Genomic DNA, 26,749 nt, shown 5'->3' with positions numbered 1-26,749 from the left:
GCCCCGCCATGACCGCTCCTCGTATATTTGCATTTTACGGCCAAAAAACTAGAATTCTGCCTCATTCCCATATTTCTGTGTGCTATAGCCCACGCCTTCCGAGTGGTCCCAGTCCCCCCGGACCCGGATTGCCTAAAAGTTTTTTAGGCCATCAAATACGACCTAAGGAACCATAATCACTGCCCCGCCATGACCTTTCTTCGTTGTTTTGCATTATATGGCCAAAAAACTGGAATTCCGCCCGATTCCCATATTTTCGTCCACACCTTCCGGGTGGGCCCGGGCCCCCCGGACCCAGATCGCCTAAAACGTTTCCGAGCCATCCAACATGATCTAAGGAACCATATTCACCACCACCCCGCCATGACCGTTCAACGGTTATTTGCGTTTTACAGCCAAAAAGCTAGAATTCCGCTCGATTTCCATATTTTCGTGTGTAATTCCCACGATTTTCAAGTGGGCCCGGCCCCCTAACCCGGATCGCCTAAAACTTTTCCAAGCCATCAAATACGACCTAAAGAACCAATGTCACCAACCCGCCATGATCGTTCCTCATTTTATGCATTTTACGGCAAAAAAACTAGCATTCCGCCTGATTCCTAGAGCCCACGCCTTCCAAGTGGGCTAGGCCCCCCAGACTCGGATCGCCTAAAAATTTTTTGGACCATCAAATATGACCAAAGGAACCATAATAACCACCAATCCATGACCGTTCATCATTGTTTTGCATTTTACAGCCAAAAAACTAGAATTTCTTGTGCTATAGCCCACGCCTTCTGAGTGGGCCCGGGCTCCCCGGACACCGAGCTCCTAAACATTTTCCAGGCCATGTAATACAACCTAAAGAACCATAGTTCCCACCCTGCCATGACCGATCCTCGTGTTTTTGCATTTTACGGCCAAAAAACTAGAATTCCGCCTGATTCCCATATTTTCGTGTTCTATAGCCCACGCCTTCCGAGTGGGCCTGGACCCCCTCGGACCCAGATCGCCTAAAAACATTTCGGGCCATGAAATATGACCTAAGGAACCATAGTCGCAGCCCCGTCATGACCGATCCTCGAGTTTTTGTGTTTTACGGCCAAAAAACTAGAATTCTGCTCGATTCCCACATTTTCGTGTGCTTATAGCCCACGCCTTCAGAGTGGGCCCGAGCTCCCAAACCTCGACCGCCTAAAAATATTTCGGGCCATAGAATATGACCCAAGGAACCTTAGTCGCTGCCCCGCCACGACCGTTTCTCAGGTTTTTGCTTTTTACAGCCAAAGAACTTGAATTCCCCCCTGATTCTCATATTTTCGTGTGATATATCCCGCACCTTCCGATTGGACCCGAGCCCCCAAACCCGGATAGCCTAAAAAATTTTCAGGTCATAGAATACGGCCTAAGGAACCTTAGTCGCCGCCCCGCCATGACTGTTCCTCTTTTTTTGCATTTTACGGCCAAAACACTAGAATTCCGCCCGATTCCCATATTTTCATGTGCTATCCACGCCTTCCGAGTGGGCCCGGGCCCTAATCGCCTAAAAATTTTCTGGGCGATGAAATACGACCTATCGAACCATAGTCAAAGCCCCCCATGACCGATCCTCGTGTTTTTGTATTTTACGGCCAAAAAACTAGTATTTCGCCTAATTCCCATATTTTCGTGTGCTTATAGCCCACACTTTCAGAGTGGGCCCGAGCCCCTGACCTGGATCGCCTAAACATTTTTTGGGCCATAGAATATGACCCAAGGAACCATAGTTGCTACCCCACCACAACCGTTCCTCGTTTATTTGCGTTTTACGGCCAAAAAACTAGAATTTCGCTCGATTCCCATATTTTCGTGTGCTATAGCCCACGCCTTCGGAGTGGGCCTCAGGCCCTTGGACCCGGATCGCCTAAAAAAATTTCGGGCAATATTATACGACTTAAGGAACCATAGTCGCCACCCCGCCATGACAGTTCCTCGTTAATTTGCGTTTTACGGCCAAAAAACAAGAATTCCGCCTGATTCCCATATCCTTGTGTTCTATAGCCCACGCCTTCCGAGTGTTCCCGGGCCCTCAGACCCATATCTCTTAAAAATCTTTTGGGCCATAGAATACGACCTAAGGAACCATAGTCGCCGCCCCGCCATGATTGTTCCTTTTTTTTGCGTTTTACGGCCAAAGAACTTGAATTCCGCCCGATTCCCATATTTTCATGTGCTATAGCCCACGCCTTCCGAGTGGGCCCTACCTCCCGAACCCCGATCGCCTAAATATTTTCCGGGCCATGAAATATGACCTAACGAACCATAGTCGCACCTCGCCATGACCGATCCTCGTGTTTTTGCATTTTACGGCCAAAAATCTAGAATTCCGCCCGATTCCCATATTTTCGTGTACTTATAGCCCACGCCTTCAGAGTGGGCCCGAGCCCTTGGACCTGGATCGCCTAAACATTTTTCGGGCCATAGAATACGACCTAAGAAACCATAGTCATTGCTCCGCCACAACCGTTCCTCATTTATTTTGCGTTTTACGGCCAAAAAACTAGAATTCCGCTCGATTCCCATATTTTCGTGTGTTATAGCCCACGCCTTCAGAGTGGGCCTCAGGCCCTTGGACCCGGATCGCCTAAAAATATTTCGGGCCATAGAATACGACCTAAGGAACCATAGTCTCCTCCCCGCCATGACTGTTCTTTGTTTTTTGGCATCTTACGACCAAAAAATTAGAATTCCGCCCGATTCCCATATTTTCATGTTCTATAGCACACGCCTTCCGACTGGTCCCGGGCCCCTGGACCCCGGTCACCTAAAAAATTTCTAGGCCATGAAATTCGACCTTAGGAACCATAGTTACCACCCCGCCATAATTGTTCCTTGTTGTTTTGTGTTTTACGGTCAAAGAACTTGAATTCCCCTCCCCCCCCTCCCGATTCCCATACTTTCGTGTGCTATAGCCCATACCTTTCGAGTGGGCCCGAACCCCCGAACCCGGATAGCCTAAAAATTTTTAGGTCATAGAATACAACCTAAGGAACCATAGTCACCACCTCGCCATGATTGTTCCTCTTTTTTTGCGCTTTACGGCCAAAAAACTAGCATTCCGCCCGATTCCCATATTTTCGTGAGTTATGCCCACGCCTTCCGAGTGGGCCCGGGACGCCGGACCCCGAGCTCCCTAAAAATTTTCCGGGCCATATAATACGACCTAACAAACAATATTTACCCCCCCCCCCCCCCCCCATGACCAATCCTCGTGTTTTTGCGTATTACAGCCAAAAAACTAGAATTCTGCCTGATTCCCTTATTTTCATATTCTATAGCCCACGCCTTCCGAGTGGGCCTGGGCCCCCCGGACCCCGGTCGCCTAAAACATTTTTGGGCCATGAAATATAACCTAAGGAACCACCGTTACCGACCCGCCATGACCGATCCTCATGTTTTTGTGTTTTATGGCCAAAAAATTAGAATTCCGCCCGATTCCTATATTTTCGTGTGCATATAGCCCATGCCTTCAGAGTGTGCCCGAGCTCCCGGACCTAGATCTCCAAACATTTTTTGGTACATAGAATACGACCCAAGGAACCATAGTCTCCGCACCACCATGACCGTTTCGTGTTTTTTTGCATTTTACTGAAAAAAACTAGAATTGCGCCCGATTCCCATATTTTCATGTTCTATAGCCCACGCCTTCCAAGTGGGCCCTACCTCCCGAACCCCGATCGCCTAAAAATTTTCCGGGCCATGAAATACGACCTAAGGAACCATAGTCGCACCTCGCCATGACCGTTCCGCTTGTTTTTGCATTTTACGGCCGAAAACCTAGAATTACGCCCTGTTCCCATATTTTCGTGTACTTATAGCCCACGCCTTCAGAGTGGGCCCGAGCCCTTGGACCTGGATCGCCTAAATATTTTTCGGGCCATAGAATACGACCTAAGAAACCATAGTCATTGCTCCGCCACAACTGTTCCTCATTTATTTTGCGTTTTACGGCCAAAAAACTAGAATTCCGCTCGATTCCCACATTTTCGTGTGCTATAGCCCACGCTTTCAGAGTGGGCCTCAGGCCCTTGGACCCGGATCGCCTAAAAATATTTCGGGCCATAGAATACGACCTAAGGAACCATAGTCTCCTCCCCGCCATGACTGTTCTTTGTTTTTTGGCATCTTACGACCAAAAAATTAGAATTCCGCCCGATTCCCATATTTTCATGTTCTATAGCACACGCCTTCCGAGTGGTTCCGGGCCCCTGGACCCCGATCGCCTAAAAAATTTCTAGGCCATGAAATACGACCTTAGGAACCATAGTTACCACCCCGCCATAATTGTTCCTTGTTGTTTTGTGTTTTACGGTCAAAGAACTTGAATTCCCCTCCCCCCCTCCCGATTCCCATACTTTCGTGTGCTATAGCCCATAACTTTCGAGTGGGCCCGAACCCCCGAACCCGGATAGCCTAAAAATTTTCAGGTCATAGAATACAACCTAAGGAACCATAGTCACCACCTCGCCATGATTGTTCCTCTTTTTTTTGCGCTTTACGGCCAAAAAACTAGCATTCCGCCCGATTCCCATATTTTCGTGAGCTATGCCCACGCCTTCCGAGTGGGCCCGGGACGCCGGACCCCGAGCTCCCTAAAACTTTTCCGGGCCATATAATACGACCTAACGAACAATATTTACCCCCCCCCCCACCATGACCAATCCTCGTGTTTTTGCGTATTACAGCCAAAAAACTAGAATTCTGCCCGATTCCCTTATTTTCGTATTCTATAGCCCACGCCTTCCGAGTGGGCCTGGGCCCCCCGGACCCCGATCGCCTAAAACATTTTTGGGCCATGAAATATAACCTAAGGAACCACCGTTACCGACCCGCCATGACCGATCCTCGTATTTTTGTGTTTTATGGCCAAAACATTAGAATTCCGCCCGATTCCTATATTTTCGTGTGCATATAGCCCATGCCTTCAGAGTGTGCCCGAGCTCCCGGACCTAGATCTCCAAACATTTTTTGGTACATAGAATACGACCCAAGGAACCATAGTCTCCGCACCACCATGACCGTTTCGTGTTTTTTTTCATTTTACTGAAAAAAAACTAGAATTCCGCCCGATTCCCATATTTTCAAGTTCTATAGCCCACGCCTTCCAAGTGGGCCCTACCTCCCGAACCCCGATCGCCTAAAAAAAATTTGGGCCATGAAATACGACCTAAGGAACCATAGTTACTTCCCCTCCATGACCGTTCCTCGTGTTTTTGCATTTTACGGCCGAAAACCTAGAATTACGCCTGATTCCCATATTTTCATGTACTTATAGCCCACGCCTTCAGAGTGGGCCCGAGCCCCAGGACCTGGATCGCCTAAACCTTTTTCGGGCCATAGAATACGACCCAAGAAATCATAGTCATTGCTCCGCCACAACCATTCCTCGTTTATTTTGCGTTTTATGGCCAAAAAACTAGAATTCCGCTCGATTCCCATATTTTCGTGTGCTATAGCCCACGCCTTCAGAGTGGGCCTCAGGCCCTTGGACCCAGATCGCCTAAAAAAAATTCGAGCCATAGAATACGACCTAAGGAACCATAGTCTCCTCCTCGCCATGACCGTTCTTTGTTTTTTGTCATTTTACGACCAATAAATTAGAATTCCGCCCGATTCCCATATTTTCGTGTTCTATAGCACACGCCTTCCGAGTGGTCCCGGGCCCCAGGACCCCGATCGCCTAAAAACTTTCTAGGCTATGAAATACTACCATAAGAACCATAGTTACCGCCCCGCCATAATTGTTCCTTGGTGTTTTGTGTTTTACGGTCAAAGAACTTGAATTCCCCTCCCCCCCGATTCCCATACTTTCGTGTGCTATATCCCATACCTTTCGAGTGGGCCCGAACCCCCGAACCCGGATAGCCTAAAATTTTTCAAGTCATAGAATACAACCTAAGGAACCATAGTCACCACCCCGCCATGATTGTTCCTCTTTTTTTGCGCTTTACGGCCAAAAAACTAGCATTCCGCCCGATTCCCTTATTTTCGTGAGTTATGCCCACGCCTTCCGAGTGGGCCCGGGACGCCGGACCCCCGAGCTCCCTAAAAATTTTCCGGGCCATATAATACGACCTAACGAACAATATTTACCCCCCCTCCATGACCAATCCTCGTGTTTTTGCGTATTACAGCCAAAAACTAGAATTCTTCCTGATTCCCTTATTTTCGTATTCTATAGCCCACGCCTTCCGAGTGGGCCTGGGCCCCCCGGACCCCGGTCGCCTAAAACATTTTTGGACAATGAAATATAACCTAAGGAACCACCGTTACCGACCCGCCATGACCGATCCTCGTGTTTTTGTGTTTTATGGCCAAAAAATTAGAATTCCGCCCGATTCCTATATTTTCGTGTGCATATAGCCCATGCCTTCAGAGTGTGCCCGAGCTCCCGGACCTAGATCTCCAAACATTTTTTGGTACATAGAATACGACCCAAGGAACCATAGACTCCGCACCACCATGACCGTTTCATGTTTTTTTGCATTTTACTGAAAAAAAACTAGAATTGCGCCCGATTCCCATATTTTCTTGTTCTATAGCCCACGCCTTCCAAGTGGGCCCTACCTCCCGAACCCCGATCGCCTAAAAATTTTTCGGGCCATGAAATACGACCTAAGAAACCATAGTCCCACCTCGCCATGACCGTTCCGCGTGTTTTTGCATTTTACGGCCGAAAACCTAGAATTACGCCCGATTCCCATATTTTCGTGCACTTATAGCCCACGCCTTCAGAGTGGGCCCGAGCCCCTGGACCTGGATCGCCTAAACCTTTTTCGGGCCATAGAATACGACCCAAGAAACCATAGTCATTGCTCTGCCACAACCGTTCCTCATTTATTTTGCGTTTTACGGCCAAAAAACTAGAATTCCCCTCGATTCCTATATTTTCGTGTGCTATAGCCCACGCCTTCAGAGTGGGTCTCAGGCCCTTGGACCCGGATCGCCTAAAAACATTTCGGGCCATAGAATACGACCTAAGGAACCATAGTCTCCTCCCCGCCATGACCGTTCTTTGTTTTTTGGCATTTTACGACCAAAAAATTAGAATTCCGCCCGATTTCCTTATTTTCGTGTTCTATATCACACGCCTTCCGAGTGGTCGCGGGCCTTGGACCCCGATCGCCTAAAATCTTTCTGGGCCATGAAATACGATCTTAGGAACCATAGTTACCGCCCCGCCATAATTGTTCCTTGGTGTTTTGTGTTTTACGGTCAAAGAACTTGAATTCCCCTCCCCCCCGATTCCCATATTTTCGTGTGCTATAGCCCATACCTTTCGAGTGGGCCCGAACCCCCGTACCCGGATAGCCTAAAAATTTTAAGGTCCTAGAATACAACCTAAGGAACTATAGTCACCACCCCGCCATGATTGTTTCTCTTTTTTTGCACTTTACGGCCAAAAAACTAGCATTCCGCCCGATTCCCATATTTTCGTGAGCTATGCCCACGCCTTCCGAGTAGGCCCGGGACGACGGACCCCGAGCTCCCTTAAAAATTTCCGGGCCATATAATACGACCTAACGAACAATATTTACCCCCCCCCCCCCACGCCATGACCAATCCTTGTGTTTTTGCGTATTACAGCCAAAAAACTAGAATTCTGCCCGATTCCCATATTTTCGTATTCTATAGCCCACGCCTTCCGAGTGGACCTCGGCCCCCCGGACCCCGATCGCCTAAAAAAATTTTGGGCCATGAAATATGACCTAAGGAACCACTGTTACCGCTCCGCCATGACCGATCCTCGTGCTTTTGTGTTTTATGGCCAAAACATTAGAATTCCGCCCGATTCCTATATTTTCGTGTGCATATAGCCCATGCCTTCAGAGTGTGCCCGAGCTCCCGGACCTAGATCTCCTAAACATTTTTTGGTACATAGAATACGACCCAAGGAACCATAATCACCGCACCACCATGACCGTTTCGTGTTTATTTTTCATTTTACTGAAAAAAAACTAGAATTCCGCCAGATTCCCATATTATTATGTTCTATAGCCCACGCCTTTCGAGTGGGACCTACCTCCCAAACCCCGATCGCCTAAAAAAAATTTGGGCCATGAAATACGACCTAAGGAACCATAGTTACTGCCCCTCCATGACCGTTCCTCGTGTTTTTGCATTTTACAGCCGAAAACCTAGAATTACGCCTGATTCCCATATTTTCATGTACTTATAGCCCCCGCCTTCAGAGTGGGCCTGAGCCCCAGGACCTGGATCGCCTAAACCTTTTTCAGGCCATAGAATACGACCCAAGAAACCATAGTCATTGCTCCGCCACAACCGTTCCTCGTTTATTTTGCGTTTTATGGCCAAAAAACTAGAATTCCGCTCGATTCCCATATTTTCGTGTGCTATAGCCCACTCCTTCAGAGTGGGCCTCAGGCCCTTGGACCCAGATCGCCTAAAAAAAATTCGAGCCATAGAATACGACCTAAGGAACCATAGTCTCCTCCCCGCCATGACCGTTCTTTGTTTTTTGGCATTTTACGACCAATAAATTAGAATTCTGCCCGATTCCCATATTTTCGTGTTCTATAGCACACGCCTTCCGAGTGGTCCCGGGCCCCTGGACCCCGATCGCCTAAAAACTTTCTAGGTCATGAAATACTACCATAAGAACCATAGTTACCACCCCGCCATAATTGTTCCTTGGTGTTTTGTGTTTTACGGTCAAAGAACTTGAATTCCCCTCCCCCCGATTCCCATACTTTCGTGTGCTATATCCCATACCTTTCGAGTGGGCCCGAACCCCCGAACCCGGATAGCCTAAAAATTTTCAAGTCATAGAATACAACCTAAGGAACCATAGTCACCACCCTGCCATGATTGTTCCTCTTTTTTTGCGCTTTACGGCCAAAAAACTAGCATTCCGCCCGATTCCCATATTTTCATGAGCTAGGCCCATGCCTTCCGAGTGGGCCCGGGACGCCGGACCCCGAGCTCCCTAAAAATTTTCCGGGCCATATAATACGACCTAACAAACAATATTTACCCCCCCCCCCCGCCATGACAAATCCTCGTGTTTTTGCGTTTTACAGCCAAAAAACTAGAATTCTGCCCAATTCCCATATTTTCGTATTCTATAGCCCACGCCTTCCAAGTGGGCCTGGGCCCCCCGGAGCCCGATCGCCTAAAAATATTTTGGGCCATGAAATATGACCTATGGAACCACCGTTACCGCCTCGCCATGACCGATCCTCGTGTTTTTGTGTTTTATGGCCAAAAAATTAGAATTCCGCCCGATTCCCATATTTTCGTGTGAATATAGCCCATGCCTTCAGAGTGTGCCCGAGCTCCCGGACCTAGATCTCCTAAACATTTTTTGGTACATAGAATACGACCCAAGGAACCATAGTCTCCGCACCACCATGACCGTTTCGTGTTTTTTTGCGATTTACTGGAAAAAAACTAGAATTCCGCACGATTCCAATATTTTTATGTTTATAGCCCACGCCTTTCGAGTGGGCCCTACCTCCCGAACCTCGATCGCCTAAAAACAATTTGGGCCATGAAATACGACCTAAGGAACCATAGTTACTGCCCCTCCATGACCGTTCCTCGTGTTTTTGCATTTTACGGCCGAAAACCTAGAATTACGCCCGATTCCCATATTTTCGTGTGCTATAGCCCATACCTTCCGAGTGGGCCCGAGCCCCCGAACCCGGATAGCCTAAAAAATTTTCAGGTCATAGAATACAACCTAAGGAACCATAGTCACCACCCCACCATGATTGTTCCTCGTGTGAGTTAATACAACCTAAACATTTTTTGGTACATAGAATACGACCCAAGGAACCATAGTCTCCGCACCACCATGTCCATTTCGTGTTTTTTTGCGTTTTACTGAAAAAATACTAGAATTCCGCCTGATTCCCATATTTTTATGTTCTATAGTCCGCGCCTTTCGAGTGGGCCCTACCTCCCGAACCCCGATCGCCTAAAAAGAATTTGGGCCATGAAATACGACCTAAGGAACCATAGTTACTGCCCCTCCATGACCGTTCCTCGTGTTTTTGCATTTTACGGCCGAAAACCTAGAATTATGCCCGATTCCCATATTTTCGTGTACTTATAGCCCACGCCTTCAGAGTGGGCCCGAGCCCCTGGACCTGGATCGCCTAAACCTTTTTCGGGCCATAGAATACGACCCAAGAAACCATAGTCATTGCTCTGCCAAAACCGTTCCTCGTTTATTTTGCGTTTTACTGCCAAAAAACTAGAATTCCGCTCGATTTCCATATTTTCGTGTGCTATAGCCCACGCCTTCAGAGTGGGCCTCAGGCCCTTGGACCCGGATCACCTAAAAACATTTCGGGTCATAGAATACGACCTAAGGAACCATAGTCTCTTCCCCGCCATGACCGTTCTTTGTTTTTTGGCATTTTACGACCAAGAAATTAGAATTCCGCCCGATTTCCATATTTTCGTGTTCTATATCACACGCCTTCCGAGTGGTCCCGGGCCCCTGGACCCCGATCGCCTAAAAAATTTCTAGGCCATGAAATACGACCTTAGGAACTATAGTTACTGCCCCGCCATAATTGTTTCTTAGTGTTTTGTGTTATACGGTCCCCCCCCCCCCGATTCCCATACTTTCGTGTGCTATAGCCCATACCTTCCGAGTGGGCCCGAGCCCCCGAACCCGGATAGCCTAAAAAGTTTTCAGGTCATAGAATACAACCTAAGGAACCATAGTCACCACCCCACCATGATTGTTCCTCGTGTGAGTTATGCCCCCGTCAGATTCCCATATTTTTGTGAGTTATGCCCACGCCTTCCGAGTGGGCTCGGGACGCCGGACCCCAAGCTCCCTAAAAATTTTCCGGGACATATTATATGACCTAACGAACAATATTTACCAGCCCTCCATGGCCAATCCTCTTGTTTTTGCGTTTTACAGCCAAAAAATTAGAATTCTGCCCGATTCCCATATTTTCGTACTCTATAGCCCACGCCTTCCGAGTGGGCCTGGGCCCCCCGGCCCCCGATCGCCTAAAAAATTTTCGGGCCATGAAATAGGACCTAAGGAACCACCATTACCGCCCCTCCATGACCGATCCTCGTGTTTTTGTGTTTTATGGCCAAAAAATTAGAATTCCGCCCGATTCCCATATTTTCATGTGCATATAGCCCACGCCTTCAGAGTGTGCCCGAGCTCCCGGACCTAGATCTCCTAAACATTTTTTGGTACATAGAATACGACCCAAGGAACCATAGTCTCCGCACCACAATGACCGTTTCGTGTTTTTTTGCGTTTTACTGAAAAAAAACTAGAATTCTACCCGATTCCCATATTTTTATGTTCTATAGCCCACGCCTTTCGAGTGGGCCCTACCTCCCGAACCCCGATCGCCTAAAAAAAATTTGGGCCATGAAATACGACCTAAGGAACCATAGTTACTGCCCCTCCATGATCGTTCCTCGTGTTTTTGCATTTTACGGCCGAAAACCTAGAATTACGCCTGATTCCCATATTTTCGTGTACTTATAGCCCACGCCTTCAGAGTGGGCCCGAGCCCCTGGACCTGGATCGCCTAAACCTTTTTCGGGCCATAAAATACGACCCAAGAAACCATAGTCATTGCTCTGCCACAACCGTTCCTCATTTATTTTGCGTTTTACGGCCAAAAAACTAGAATTCCGCTCGATTCCTATATTTTCGTGTGCTATAGCCCACGCCTTCAGAGTGGGCCTCAGGCCCTTGGACCCGGATCGCCTAAAAATATTTCGGGCCATAGAATACGACCTAAGGAACCATAGTCTCCTCCCCACCATGACTGTTCTTTATTTTTTGGCATTTTACGATCAAAAAATTAGAATTCCGCCCGATTTCCATATTTTCGTGTTTTATATCACACGCCTTCCGAGTGGTCCCGGGCCCCTGGACCCCGATCGCCTAAAATATTTCTGGGCCATGAAATACGACCTTAGGAACTATAGTTACCGCCCCGCCATAATTGTTCCTTGGTGTTTTGTGTTTTACGGTCAAAGAAATTGAATCCCCCCCCCCCCGATTCCCATACTTTCGTGTGCTATAGCCCATACCTTCCGAGTGGGCCCAAGCCCCCGAAGCCGGATAGCCTAAAAAAATTTCAGGTCATAGAATACAACCTAAGGAACCATAGTCACCACCCCACAATGATTGTTCCTCTTTTTTTGCGCTTTACGGCCAAAACACTAGCATTCCGCCCGATTCCCATATTTTTGTGAGTTATGCCCACGCCTTCCGAGTGGGCTGGGGCACCAGACCCCGAGCTCCCTAAAAATTATTCGGGCCATATTATATGACCTAACGAACAATATTTACCGGCCCTCCATGGCCAATCCTCGTGTTTTTGCGTTTTACAGCCAAAAAACTAGAATTCTGCCCGATTCCAATATTTTCGTATTCTATAGCCCACGCCTTCCGAGTGGGCCTGGGCCACCCGTCCCCCGATCGCCTAAAAAATTTTTGGGCCATGAAATAGGACCTAAGGAACCACCGTTACCGCCCCGCCATGACCGATCCTCGTGTTTTTGTGTTTTATGGCCAAAATATTAGAATTACTCCCGATTCCCATATTTTCGTGTGCATATAGCTCACGCCTTCAGAGTATGCCCGAGCTCCTAGACCTAGATCTCCTAAACATATTTTGGTACATAGAATACGACCCAAGGAACCATAGTCTCCGCACCACAATGACCGTTTCGTGTTGTTTTGCGTTTTACTGAAAAAAAAAACTAGAATTCCGCCGGATTCCCATATTTTTATGTTCTATAGCCCACGCCTTTCGAGTTGGCCCTACCTCCCGAACCCCGATCTCCTAAAAACAGTTTGGGCCATGAAATAAAACCTAAGGAACAATAGTCGCACCTCGCCATGACCGTTCCGCGTGTTTTTGCATTTTACGGCCGAAAACCTAGAATTACGCCCGATTCCCATATTTTAGTGTACTTATAGCCCACGCCTTCAGAGTGGGCCCGAGCCCCTGGACCTGGATCGCCTAAACCTTTTTCGGGCCATAGAATACGACCCAAGAAACTATAGTCATTGCTCCGCCACAACCGTTCCTCGTTTATTTTGCGTTTTACGGCCAAAAAACTAGAATTCCGCTCGATTCTCATATTTTCGTGTGCTATAGCCCACGCCTTCAGAGTGGGCCTCAGGCCCTTGGACCCGGATCGCCGAAAAACATTTCGGGCCATAGAATATGACCTAAGGAACCATAGTCTCCTCCCCGCCATGACCTTTCTTTGTTTTTTGGCATTTTACGACCAAACAATTAGAATTCCGCCCGATTTCCATATTTTCGTGTTCTATATCACACGCCTTCCGAGTGGTCCCGGGCCCCTGGACCCCTATCGCCTAAAACATTTCTGGTCCATGAAATACGACCTTAGGAACTATAGTTACCGCCCCGCCATAATTGTTCCTTGGTGTTTTGTGTTTTACGGTCAAAGAACTTGAATTCCCCTCCCCCCCGATTCCCATACTTTCGTGTGCTATAGCCCATACCTTCCGAGTTGGCCCGATCCCCCGAAGCCGGATAGCCTAAAAAATTTTCAGGTCATAGAATACAAACTAATGAACCATAGTCACCACCCCACCATGATTGTTCCTCTTTTTTTTGCGCTTTACGACCAAAACACTAGCATTCCGCCCGATTCCCATATTTTTGTGAGTTATGCCCACGCCTTCCGAGTGGGCTCGGGACGCCAGACCCCGAGCTCCCTAAAAATTTTTTGGGCCATATTATATGACCTAATGAACAATATTTACCGGCCCTCCATGGCCAATCCTCGTGTTTTTGCATTTTCCAGCCAAAAAACTAGAATTCTGCCCGATTCCCATATTTTCGTACTCTATAGCCCACGCCTTCCGAGTGGGCCAGGGCCCCCCGGCCCCCGATCGCCTAAAAAATTTTCGGGCCATGAAATAGGACCTAAGGAACCACCGTTACCGCCCCTCCATGACCGATCCTCGTGTTTATGTGTTTTATGGGCAAAAAATTAGAATTCCGCCCGATTCCCATATTTTCGTGTGCATATAGCCCACGCCTTCAAAGTGTGCCCAAGCTTCCGGACCTAGATCTCCTAAACATTTTTTGGTACATAGAATACGACCCAAGGAACCATAGTCTCCGCACCACAATGACCGTTTCGTGTTTTTTTGCGTTTTACTGAATAAAAACTAGAATTCTGACCGATTCTCATATTTTTATGTTCTATAGCCCACGCCTTTCGTGTGGGCCCTACCTCCCGAACCCCGATCGCCTAAAAAAAAATTGGGCCATGAAATACGACCTAAGGAACCATAGTTACTGCCCCTCCATGATCGTTCCTCGTGTTTTTGCATTTTACGGCCGAAAACCTAGAATTACGCCTGATTCCCATATTTTCGTGTACTTATAGCCCACGCCTTCAGAGTGGGCCCGAGCCCCTGGACCTGGATCGCCTAAACCTTTTTCGGGCCATAGAATACGACCCAAGAAACCATAGTCATTGCTCTGCCACAACCGTTCCTCATTTATTTTGCGTTTTACGGCCAAAAAACTAGAATTCCGCTCGATTCCTATATTTTCGTGTGCTATAGCCCACGCCTTCAGAGTGGGCCTCAGGCCCTTGGACCCGGATTGCCTAAAAATATTTCGGGCCATAGAATACGACCTAAGGAACCATAGTCTCCTCCCCACCATGACTGTTCTTTATTTTTTGGCATTTTACGACCAAAAAATTAGAATTCCACCCGATTTCCATATTTTCGTGTTTTATATCACACGCCTTCCGAGTGGTCCCGGGCCCCTGGACCCCGATCGCCTAAAACATTTCTGGGCCATGAAATACGACCTTAGGAACTATAGTTACCGCCCCGCCATAATTGTTCCTTGGTGTTTTGTGTTTTACGGTCAAAGAAATTGAATCCCCCCCCCCCCCCGATCCCCATACTTTCGTGTGCTATAGCCCATACCTTCCGAGTGGGCCCAAGCCCCCGAAGCCGGATAGCCTAAAAAAATTTCAGGTCATAGAATACAACCTAAGGAACCATAGTCACCACCCCACCATGATTGTTCCTCTTTTTTTGCGCTTTACGGCCAAAACACTAACATTCCGCCCGATTCCCATATTTTTGTGAGTTATGCCCACGCCTTCCGAGTGGGCTGGGGCGCCAGACCCCGAGCTCCCTAAAAATTATCCGGGCCATATTATATGACCTAACGAACAATATTTACCGGCCCTCCATGGCCAATCCTCGTGTTTTTGCGTTTTACAGCCAAAAAACTAGAATTCTGCCCGATTCCAATATTTTCGTATTCTATAGCCCACGCCTTCCGAGTGGGCCTGGGCCACCCTTCCCTCGATCGCCTAAAAAAATTTTGGGCCATGAAATAGGACCTAAGGAACCACCGTTACCGCCCCGCCATGACCGATCCTCGTGTTTTTGTGTTTTATGGCCAAAATATTAGAATTCCTCCCGATTCCCATATTTTCGTGTGCATATAGCCCACGCCTTCAGAGTATGCCCGAGCTCCTAGACCCAGATCTCCTAAACATTTTTTGGTACATAGAATACGACCCAAGGAACCATAGTCTCCGCACCACAATGACCGTTTCGTGTTGTTTTGCGTTTTACTGAAAAAAAACTAGAATTCCGCCGGATTCCCATATTTTTATGTTCTATAGCCCACGCCTTTCGAGTTGGCCCTACCTCCCGAACCCCGATCGCCTAAAAATAATTTGGGCCATGAAATACGACCTAAGGAACCATAGTTACTGCCCCTCCATGACCGTTCCTCATGTTTTTGCATTTTACGGTCGAAAACCTAGAATTACGCCCGATTCCCATATTTTCGTGTACTTATAGCCCACGCCTTCAGAGTGGGCCCGAGCCCCTGAACCTAGATCGCCTAAACCTTTTTCGGGCCATAGAATACGACCCAAGAAACCATAGTCATTGCTCCGCCACAACCGTTCCTCGTTTATTTTGCATTTTACGGCAAAAAAACTAGAATTCCGCTCGATTCCCATATTTTCGTGTGCTATAGCCCATGCCTTCAGAGTGGGCCTCAGGCCCTTGGACCCGGATCGCCTAAAAACATTTTGGGCCATAGAATACGACCTAAGGAACCATAGTGTCCTCCCCGCCATGACCTTTTTTGTTTTTTGGCATTTTACGACCAAAAAATTAGAATTCCGCCCGATTTCCATATTTTCGTGTTCTATAGCACACGCCTTCCGAGTGGTCCCAGGCCCCTGGACCCCGATCGCCTAAAAAATTTCTGGGCCATGAAATACGACCTTAGGAACTATAGTTACTGCCCCTCCATAATTGTTCATTGGTGTTTTGTGTTTTACGGTCAAAGAACTTGAATTCCCCCCCCCCCTCGATTCCCATACTTTCATGTGCTATAGCCCATACCTTCCGAGTGGGCCCGAGCCCCCGAACCAGGATAGCCTAAAATATTTTCAGGTCATAGAATACAACCTAAGGAGCCATAGTCACCACCCCACCATGATTGTTCCTCTTTTTTTGCGCTTTACGGCCAAAACACTAGCATTCCCGATTCCCATATTTTTGTGAGTTATGCCCACGCCTTCCGAGTGGGCTCGGGACGCCGGACCCCGAGCTCCCTACAAATTTTCCAGGCCATATTATATGACCTAACGAACAATATTTACCGGCCCTCCATGGCCAATCCTCGTGTTCTTGCGTTTTACAGCCAAAAAACTAGAATTCTGCCCGATTCCCATAGTTTCGTATTTTATAGCCCACGCCTTCAGAGTGGGCATGGGCCCCCCGGCCCCCGATCGCCTAAATAAATTTCGGGCCATGAAATAGGACCTAAAGAACCACCATTACCGCCCCGCCATGACCGATCCTCGTGTTTTTGTGTTTTATGGCCAAAATATTGGAATTCCGCCCGATTCCCATATTTTCGTGTGCATTTAGCCCACGCCTTCAGAGTGTGCCCGAGCTCCCGGACCTAGATCTCCTAAACATTTTTTGGTACATAGAACACGACCCAAGGAACCATAGTCTCCGCACCACCATGACCGCATCGTATTTTTTTGCGTTTTACTGAAAAAAACTAGAATTCCGTCCGATTCCCATATTTTTGTGTTCTATAGCCCACGCCTTTCAAGTGGGCCCTGCCCTCCAAACTCTGATCGCCTAAAAAAAATTTGGGCCATGAAATACGACCTAAGGAACCATAGTTACTGCCCCTCCATGACCTTTCCTCGTATTTTTTCATTTTACGGCCAAAAAACTAGAACTCCGCCCGATTCCCATATTTTCGTGTGCTTATAGCTCACGCCTTCAGAGTGTGCCCGAGCCCCCAGACTCGGATCACCTAAAATTATTTCAAGCCATAGAATACGACCCAATGAACCATAGTCGCTGCCCCTCCATGAACGTTCCTCATTTTTTTGCGCTTTACGGCCAAAAAACTAGAATTCCGCCTGATTCCCATATTTTCATGTGTTATAGCTCATGCCTCCAGAGTGGGCCCGAGCCCCTGGACACGGATCGCCTGAAATATTTTCTGGCCATAGAATACGACTATGGAACCATAGTCACCGCCCTGCCATGACTGTTCCTCATTTTTTTGTGTTTTACGCCCATAAACCTAGAATTCCGCCCGATTCCCATATTTTCATGTGCTATAGCCCATGCCTTTCAAGTGGACTCGTCCCCCCGGACCCCGAGCGCCTAAAAGGTTTTCGGGCCATAAAATATGACCTAACGAACCATAGTTACCGCCCCGCCATGACCGTTCCTCGTGATTTTGTGTTTTTGAAAAAAAACTAGAATTCCGCATGTTTCCCATATTTTCGTGTGCTATATCCCACGCCTTCAGAGTGGGCCCGAGGCCACGGACCCTATTCACTTGAAAAAACATTTGGGCCATAGAATACGACAAAAGGAACCATATTTGCCACCCCTCCATGGCCGTTCCTCATTTTATTTGCGTTTTACGGCAAAAAAACTAGAATTTCACCTGATTCCCATATATTCGTATTCTATAGCACAAGCCTTCCGAGTGGGCCCGCCCCCCTGGACACTGATCGGCGAAAAATTTTCTGGGCCATGAAATAATACCTAAGGAACCATAGTTACCGCCCCACCATGACCGTTCCTCGTTTGGTTTTGCATTTTACGGCTAAAAAACTAGAATTCCGCCCGATTCCTATATTTTCGTGTTCTATAGCCCCTTCCGAACGTTCCCGGGCCACCCCAGACCCTGATCGCCTAAAATTTTTCTAGGCCATGAAATACGACCTAAGGAACCATAGTTACCACCTCGCCTTGACCGTTCCTCGTTTTTTTGCATTTTACGGCCAAAAAACTAGAATTTCGCCCGATTCCCATATTTTCGTGTGCCTATAGCCTACGCCTTCCGAGTGAGCCCAAGCCCCTGAACCCGGATCGCCTAAAAAATTTTAGGGACATAGAATACGACCTAAGGAACCATAGTCGTCGCCCTGCCATGACCGTTCCACGTTTTTTTGCATTTTACGGCCAAAAAACTATAATTTTGCCCGATTCCCATATTTTCATGTTCTATAGCTCACGCCTTCTGAGTGGGCCCGGGCCCCCAGGACCCCGATCACCTAAAAAGATTTTGGGCCATGAAATATGACCTAAGAAACCATAGTCACCACCCCGCCATGACCGTTCCTGGTTTTTTGCGTTTTACGGCCAAAAACTAGAATTCTACCCGATTTCCATATTTTCGTGTGCTATAGCCCATGCCTTCAGAGTGGGCCCGAGCCCCCAGACCCGGATTGCCTAAAATTTTTTGGGCCATAGAATACAACCTAAGGAACCATAGTCGCCGCCCCGTGATAACCGTTCCTCATTTTTTGCGTATTACGGCCTAAAAATTAGAATTCTGCCTGATTCGCATATTTTCGTGTTCTATAGCCCACTCCTTCAGAGTGGGCCTGAACCCCAGAACCCGAATCGCCTAAAAACAATTTAGGTCATAGAATACGACCTAAGGAACCATAGTCGCCTCTCCACCATGACCGTTCCTCGTTTGTTTTGCGTTTTACGGCCAAAAAGCTAGAATTCTGCCCGATTCCCATATTTTTGTGTTCTATAGCCCATGCCATCCGAACGGTCCGGGCCCCCCCGCAGCCTGATCGCCTAAAAATTTTTCGGGCCATGAAATATGACCTAAGGAACCATAGTTACAGCCTCGCCATGACCGTTCCTCATTTTTTTGCGTTTCGTGTGCTATAGCCCACGCCTTCCGAGTGGGCCCGAGCCCCTGAACCTGGATCACCTAAAAAAACTTAGGGTCATAGAATACGACCTAGGGAACCATTGTCGCCGCCCTGCCATGATCCTTCCACATTGTTTTGCGATTTACTGCCAAACAACTAGAATTCCGCATGATTCCCATATTTTCGTGTTCTATAGCCCCTGGACCCAGATCGCTTAAAAATATTTCGGGCCATAAAATACGACCTAAGGAACCATAGTTACCGCCCCTCCACGACCATTCCTGGTTTTTTGCGTTTTACGATCAAAAAACTTGAATTCCCCCCGATTCCTATAATTTCGTGTGCTATAGCCCACGCCTTCAGAATGGGCTCGATCACCCAAACCCGGATCGCCTAAAAAATTTTCGGGCCACAGATTACGACCTAAGGAACCATAGTTACCGCCCCGCCATGACCGTTCCTCGTTTTTTTGCGTTTTACGGCCAAAATACTAGAATTCTGCCCGATTTCCATATTTTCATGTTCTATAGCCCACGCCTTCCGAGCGGTCGCGGGCCCCCCGGACCCTAATCGTCTAAAAATTTTCCGAGCCATGAAATATGACCTAAGGAACCATAGTTACCGCCTCGCCATGACCCTTCCTCATTTATTTGCGTTTTACGGCCAAAAAACTAGAATTCCGCCCGATTCGCATATTTTCGTGTGCTATATCCCACGCATTACGAGCGGTCCCTGCCCCTGAACCCAGATCGCCGAAAAAAAATTGGGTCATAGAATACGACCTAAGGAACCATAGTCGCCACCCCACGATGACCGTTCCACGTAGTTTTGCGTTTTACGGACAAAAAACTAGAATTTCGCCCGATTCCTATATTTTCGTGTGGTTATTGCCCACACCTTCAGAGTAGGCCCGAGCCCCTAGACTCGAATCGCCTAAAAAATCTTCGGGCTGTAGAATACGACCTAAGGAGCCATAGTCGCAGCCCCGCCTTGACCGTTCCTCGTTCCTAGAATTCCGCGTGATTCCCATATTTTCGTGTGCTATAGCCCATGCCTTCAGAGTGGGATAGAGCCCCAGACCCGGATCGCCTAAAAAATATTTGGGCCATAGAATATCACCCAAGGAACAATATTCGCCGGCCCTCCATGACCTTTCCTCTTTTTTTTTGCATTTAACGGACAAAAAACTAGAATTCTGCCCGATTCCCATATTTTCGTGTTTTATTGCCCACGTCTTCCCAGTGGGCCCGGCCCCCCGGACCCCGATCGCCTAAAATTTTTCTGGAACAAGAAATATGACCTAAGGAACCATAGTTACCACCCCGCCATGACCGTTCCTCGTTTTCTTGCATTTTACGGCCAAACAAATAGAATTCCGTCAGATTCCCATATTTTCGTGAGCTATAGCCCACACCTATGGAGTGGGCCCGAGCCCCAGAACCCGGATCGCCTAAAAATAATTGGGTGTTAGAATACGACCTAAGGAACCATAGTCGTCACCTCGCCATGACCGTTCCACGTTGTTTTGCATTTTACGGCCAAAAAACTAGAATTTCGCCCGATTCCCATATTTTCGTGTTCTATATCCCACGCATTCCGAGCGGTCTAGGCCCCACTGGACCCTGATTGCCTAAAAGTTTTCTGGGCCATGAAATACAACCTAAGGAACCATAGTTACCGCCCTGGCATGACCGTTACTCGTTATTTTGCGTTTTACGGCAAAAAAATTAGAATTTTAGCCTATTCCCATATTTTCGTGAGTTACAGCCCACGCCTTCAGAGTGGGCCCGAGCCCCTGAACCCAGATCGCCTAAATACTTTCCAGGCCATAGAATACGACCTAAGGAACTATAGTCGCCGCTCCGCCATGACCGTTCCTCGATGTTTTGTGTTTTATGGCCAAAAAGCTAGAATTTCGCCTGATTCCCACATTTTCGTGTTATAACACATGCCTTTAGAGCGGGCCTGAGCCCTCCGGACCCGGATCGCCTAAAATTTTTTAGGGCCATATAATACGGACTAAGGAACCATAGTCCCCGCCCCGCCATGACCGTTCCTCGTTGTTTTGCGTTTTACAGACAAAAAACTAGAATTCCACCTGATTCCTATATTTTCATATGCCATAGCTCACGCTTTCTGAGTGGGCCTGAGCCCTGAAACCCGAATCGCCAAAATTTTTTTTGGGCAATAGAATTCGACCTAAGGAACCATAGTCGCCACCCCGTCATGTTCGTTCCTCGTTGTTTTGTATTTTTCCATCAAAAGCAAGAATTTCGCCTGATTCCCATATTTTCTTGTTCTATAGCCCACGCCATCCGAGTTGTCCCAGCCCCCCCGGGCCCCCCGGACCCCGACTGCCTAAAAAATTTCTGGACCATGAAATACGACCTAAGGAACCATAGTTACCGCCTTGCCATTACCATTCCTCATTGTTTTGCATTTTACGGCCAAAAAACTAGAATTCCGCCTAATTCTCATATTTTCGTGAGCTAGCCCACGCCTTCGGAGTGGGCCGAGCCCCTGAACCCGGATAGCCTAAAAACTTTTCTGGTCATAGAATATGACCTAAGTAACCATATTCGCCGCCCCTGCCATGACCGTTCCACATTGTTTTGCGTTTTACGGCCAAAAAACTAGAATTCCGCCCAATTCCCATATTTTCGTGTTCTATAGCCCACGCCTTCCGAGTGGGCCGGGCCCCCCGGACCCCGATCGCCTAAAAATTTTTCGGGCCACAAAATACGACCTAACGAACCATAGTTACCGCCCCGCCATGACCATTCCTCATGTTTTTGCGTTTTACGGCCAAAAAATTTGAATTCCGCATGATTCCTATATTTTCATGTGCTATAGCTCACGCCTTCTGAGTGGGCCCGAGACTCCGAACCCGGATCGCCTAAACAAAATTTTGGCCCATAGAATACGACCTAAGGAACCATAGTCTCCACCCCGTCATGATCGTTCCTCGTTGTTTTGTGTTTTACGGTCAAAAGGTAGAATTCTACCATATTCCCATATTTTTGTGTTCTATAGCCCACGCCATCCAAGTGTGCCCGGGCCCCCCGGACCCCGACCGCCTAAAAATTTTTCGGCCCATGAAATACGACCCAAGGAACCATAGTTACCGCCCTGCCTTGACCGTTCCTCATTGTTTTGCATTTTACGGCCAAAAAAGTAGAATTCCGTCTGATTCCCATATTTTCGTGTTCTATTGCCCACGCCTTTAAAGTGGGCCCGAGCTCCCAAACCCGGATCGCCTAAAAAAAATTTGGGTCATAGAATACGACCTAAGGAACCATAGGTTCCGCCCTGTGTTGATCGTTCCTCATTTTATTTGCGTTTTACGGCCAAAAGGTTTGAATTATGCCCGATTGCCATATTTTCGTATGCTATAGCCCAAACCTTTCGAGTGGGCCCGAGCCCCCGAACCCGGATCGCCTAAAAAATTTTCGGGCCATAGAATACGACCGAAAGAACAATAGACGCAGCCCCGCCATGATCGTTCCTCATGTTTTTGTGTTTTACGGCCCAAAAACTAGAATTCCACCCGATTCCAATATTTTCATGTGCTATAGCCCACGCCTTCAGAGTGGGCCCGAGCCCTCGGACCCGGATCGCATAAAAGTTTTTCGGGTCATAGAATACGACCCAAGGAACAATATTCGCCGCCCCACCATGTCCGTTCCTCGTTTTTTTACGTTTGACGGCCAAAAAGTAGAATTCGGCCCGATTCCCATATTATCGGGTTCTATAGCCCACGCCTTCCGAGTGGTCCCGGGCCCACCAGATCCCGATCGCCTAAAAATTTTCTGGGCCATGAAATATGACCTAAGGAACCATAGTTACCGCACTGCATGACCGTTCGTCGTTTTTTTGCATTTATTGCCAAAAAACTAGAATTTCGCCCGATCCCCTGATTTTCGTGTGCTATAGCCCACTCCTTCCGAGTGGGCCCGGCCGCCCGGACCCCGAGCGCCTAAAAACATTTTGGGCCATGAAATACGACCTAGGGAACCATAGTCACCTCCCCCCATGACCTTTCCTCGTTTTTTGTAGTTTACGGATAAAAAACAAGAATTCCATCCTATTCCCATATTTTCTGGTTCTATAGCCCACGCCTTCCGAGTGGTCCCGGGCCCACTGGACCATGATCACCTAAAAATTATCCGGGCCATGAAATATGACCTAAGGAACCATAGTTACAGCCCCGCAATAACCGTTCCTCATTTTTTAGCATTTTACGGCCAAAAAACTAAAATTCCGCCCGATTCCCATATTTTCGTGTGCTATAGCCCAAGCCTTCCGAGTGGGCCCGGCCCCACATACCCCGAGTGCCGAAAAACTTTATGGGCCATGAAATACGTACTAAGGAACCATAGTTACCGCCCTGCCATGACCGTTCCTCGTGTTTTTGCATTTTCCGGACAAAAAACTAGAATTCCGCCCAATTCCCATATTTTCGTGTGCTAGCCCACATCTTCAGAGTGGGACAGAACCCCCGGACCCGGATCGCCTAAAAACTTTTCGGGCCACAGAATACGACCTAAGGAACCATAGTCGCTGCCCCACCATGACCGTTCCTAGTTTTTTTCGTTTTATGGCCAAAAACTAGAATTTCGCCTGATTCTCATATTTTTGTCTCCTATAGCCCACGCCTTCCGAGTGGTCCCGGGCACCCCGGACCCCGATCGCCTAAAAGCTTTTCGGGCCATGAAATATGACCAAAGGAACCATAGTCACCTCCCTGCCATGACCGTTCCTCATTTTTTGCATTTTACGACCAAAATACTAAAATTCCACCTGATTCACATATTTTCGTGTGCTATAGCCCACGCCTTCCGAGCGGGCACGGCCCCCGGACCCAGAGCGCCTAAAACATTTTTTGGCCATAACCATAGTTATCACCCCGCTATGACTGTTCCTCGTGTTTTTGAATTTTACGGCCAAAAAACTAGAATTCTACCTGATTCCCATATTTTCGTGTGCTATAGCCCACGCCTTCAGAGTGGGCCCGAGCCCCCGGACCCGGATCGCATAAAAAAAATTTAGACCATAGAATACGACCCAAGGAACCATAGTGGCCGCCCCGCCATGACCGTTCCTCGTTGTTTTACAGTTTAATACAAAAAACTAGAATTCCGCCCGATTCCCATATTTTAGTGTTCTATAGCCCACGCCATCCGAGTGGGCCCGAGCCCCCGGACCCCGATCGCCTTAAAGTTTTTCAGGCCATGAAATACGACATAAGGAACCATAGTTTCCGCCCCACCATATCAGTTCCTCATTTCTTTGCATTTTACGGCCAAAAATCTAGAATTCTGCCCGATTCCCATATTTTCGTGTGCTATATAGCCCACGCCTTGAGAGTGGGTCCGAGCCCTCGGACCCGGATTGCCTTAAATCTTTTTGGGTCATAGAATAGGACCTAAAGAACCATAATCACCGCTACGCCATGGCCCTTCATCATTATTTTGCGTTTTACGGCCAAAAAACTAGAATTCCACCTGATTCCCATATTTTCGTGTTCTATAGGCCACGCTTTCCGTGTGGTCCCGGGCTCCCCGGACCCCGATCGCCTAAAAATTTTCCGGGCCATGAAATACGACCTAAGGAACAATAGACACAGCCCCGCCATGACCGTTCCTCATGTATTTGTGTTTTACGGCCCAAAAACTAGAATTTTGCCCGATTACCATATTTTCGTGTGCTATAGCCCACGCCTTCCGAGTGAACCCGAGCCACCGAACCCAGATCGCCTAAGATTTTTTTGGGTCATAGAATACGACCTAAGGAACCATAGTCGCCTCCCTGCCATGAACGTTCCTCGCTTGTTTGCATTTTACGACAAAAAACTAAAATTCCGCCTGATTCCCATATTTTCGTGTGCTATAGCCCACGCCTTCCGAGTGGGCACGGCCCTCCAGACCCCGAGCGCATAAAATTTTAGTTACCACCCCGCCATAACCGTTCCTCATGTTTTTGAATATTACGGCCAAAAAACTAGAATTCCGCCCGATTCCCATAATTTCATGTGCTATAGCACACGCCTTCTGAGTGGGCCCGAGCCCTCGGACCCGGATCACCTGTAATATTTTTGGGCCATAGAATACGACCTTAGGAACCAAAGACGCCGCCCCACCATGACTGTTCCTCATTTTGTTTTGTTTTACGGCAAAAAAACTAGAATTCCGCCTGATTCCCATATTTTCGTATTCTATATCCCACGCTTTGCGAGTGGTCCTGGGCCCCCCCGGGACCCCGATAGCCTAAAAATTTTCCGGGCCATGAAATACGACCTAAGGAACCATAGTTACCGCCCCGCCATGATTTTGCGGCCAAAAAACTAGAATTTCACCCGATTACCATAGCCCACACCTTCCGAGTGGGCCCGAGCCGCCGAACCCGGATCGCCTAAGAATTTTTTGGGTCATAGAATATGACCTAAGGAACCATAGTCGCCGCCCTTCCATGAACGTTCCTCGTTTTTTTTTGCATTTTACTACCAAAAAACTAAAATTCCGCCTGATTCCCATATTTTCGTGTGCTATAGCCCACGCCTTCCGAGTGGGCACGGCCCTCCGGACCCCGAGCGCGTAAAAATTTAGTTACCACCCCGCCATAACCATTCCTCGTGTTTTTGAATTTTACGGCAAAAAAACTAGAATTCCGCCCGATTTCCATTATTTCATGTGCTATAGCCCACGCCTTTAGAGTGGGACCGAGCCCCCGGACCCGGATCGTCTAAAATTTGTTTGGGCCATAGAATATGACCCAAGGAACCATAGTCGCAGCCCCGCCATGACAGTTCCTTGTTGTTTTACGTTTTACGGCCAAAAACTAGAAATCCGCCCGATTCCCATATTTTAGTGTTCTATAGCCCACGCCTTTAGAGTGGGCCCGATCGCCCGGACCCGGATCACATAAAAAAATTTCGGGTCATAGAATATGACCTAAGAAAGCATAGTCGCCGCCCTGCCATGACCGTTCCTCGTTGTTGTGCATTTTACGGCCAAAAAACAAGAATTCCGCCCGATTCCTATATTTTCGTGTGTTATACCCATGCCTTTAGAGTGGGCCTGAGCCCCCGGACCCAGATCACATAAAAAAACTTCGGGTCATAGAATACGACCTAAGAAACCTTAGATGTTGCCCCGCCAAGACCGTTCCTCGTTATTTTGCGTTTTAGGCAAAAAAATAGAATTCCGCCAGATTCCCATATTTTAGTGTTCTATTGCCCACGCCTTCCGAGTGGGCCCGAGCCCCCCGAACTTGGATCGCCTAAAAAGATTTCGAGTCATAGAATACGACCTAAGGAACCATAGTCGCTGCCCTGCCATGACCGTTCCTCCTTTTTTTGCATTTTACGGCCAAAAAACTAGAATTCCGCCTGGTTCCCATATTTTCGTGTGCTATAGCCCACGCCTTCAGAGTGGGACCGAACCCCGAACCCGGATCACCTAAAGCGTTTTCTAGCCATAAAATACGACCTAAGGAACCATAATCGCCGCCCGCCAAGACA

Source organism: Nicotiana tomentosiformis, chromosome 6 (genome assembly GCF_000390325.3).
Source record: "Nicotiana tomentosiformis chromosome 6, ASM39032v3, whole genome shotgun sequence".
NCBI lineage: Eukaryota > Viridiplantae > Streptophyta > Magnoliopsida > Solanales > Solanaceae > Nicotiana > Nicotiana tomentosiformis.
The sequence above is the reverse complement of the archived record's forward strand: the minus strand, read 5'-3'. Positions refer to the sequence as shown.